Source organism: Echinops telfairi, unplaced genomic scaffold, assembly GCF_000313985.2.
Source record: "Echinops telfairi isolate 266 unplaced genomic scaffold, ASM31398v2 ScPeMD7_19;HRSCAF=73, whole genome shotgun sequence".
NCBI lineage: Eukaryota > Metazoa > Chordata > Mammalia > Afrosoricida > Tenrecidae > Echinops > Echinops telfairi.
The window spans coordinates 3,622,780-3,624,186 of NW_022103916.1; positions in this window are offsets into that span (position 1 = coordinate 3,622,780).

The window sequence follows — 1,407 nt, forward strand, 5'->3', positions numbered from 1 at the left end:
CAAATATTTTGAAATTGATGTTGGCAACATATGTATAAATGTGCATGATACAATTGATGTATGGATTGTTATAAGAGCTGTAAGAGCCCCCAGTACAATTATTTACAAATTAAAAATTTTTAAACCTACAGATTTAGGACTTACGATAAACTCAAAATGAAATTCACTGCCATCAAGTTGAACCTGACTCATAGGGATCCTATGTACTGTTCCTTTGGCTTTCCAAAGCTGTTAAGTCTTTACAAGAGCAGAAAGCCTCATCTTTCTCCCTTGTAGTGGCTAGTAAGTTCAAACTGCTGACCTTAGTAGTCCAATGCATAGCCCACTGTACCACCAGGGCTCCTGGGGTTGGGATACAAAGAAACGTACTGCCATCAAGTCAATGCTGACATATAGTGACTCTATAGAACAGGGTAGAAACTACCTGTGAGTTTCTTAGACTGTAATTTTTACAGGAATAGAAAGCCTGATCTTTCTCCCATGGAGTGGCTTTTGGTTTTGAACTACTGACTTAGCAACACAAATCAAAACTACTGACTTAGCAACACAAATCGTAACCACTGTGTTACCATAGCATAGTTGGGTTGGGATAGGGACTGATAATCATAGTATTTACCTCATAGGGTTATATGTAGATTAAGTGAGTTAATGCAGGAAAGAGTGCTTAGAATTTTACCTAGCACATGGTAAGTATTCAGTAAAACAAATAAACAAAAATTCAAACCCATCACCATGGAGTAGATTCCAACTCATAGCAACCTTACTATACTTGCTAGAGTTATTTTATAGGACCAAAAATGATCTTTGGCCTAATTCTATATTTAATTAGTAATCACCTAAAAAATTATCCAGAAGAGAGATAACATGAAAGTGAATTTGAAAACTCTTTCTAGCCAGAGGAATTAGAGCCAACACAAGAAGAGACTATTGAAACATTGTGAGAGACAGCTTGTTCTAACCTTTTCAGACTGGACATGATCACTGGGTATAATTTTGTTGGACTTAGATTTCTTAGGCTCAGGTTTGGAACTTTGCGATGGTACTGGTAGTGGCAATCTCTTCCAGATGCAGCTACACCTTGTCCAAGGCACAGGTGCAATCAGAAAGACTCTTTAAAACACCATTCACCAGAAAGATCACAGAATTCTCTGGAAATTCTTGAGGAAACCCAGTCTCACAAGAGCATCTCTAAGAGAAAAACCGACTTTGGAGTCAGGCTTATCTGAACTAAAATCTTAGTTCTAGCATAATTAACCTATTGCTAACAAATTAAACACCCTGGGATTCAGAAACATCTTCTGTAAAATGGAGTAATTATACCTTGTTCTGAAAAACACTGTTCCAATTCAATGAGATATTCTATGTAAAAAGCTCAGCACAATGCCTAAAACTTTTATAGGCACTGGG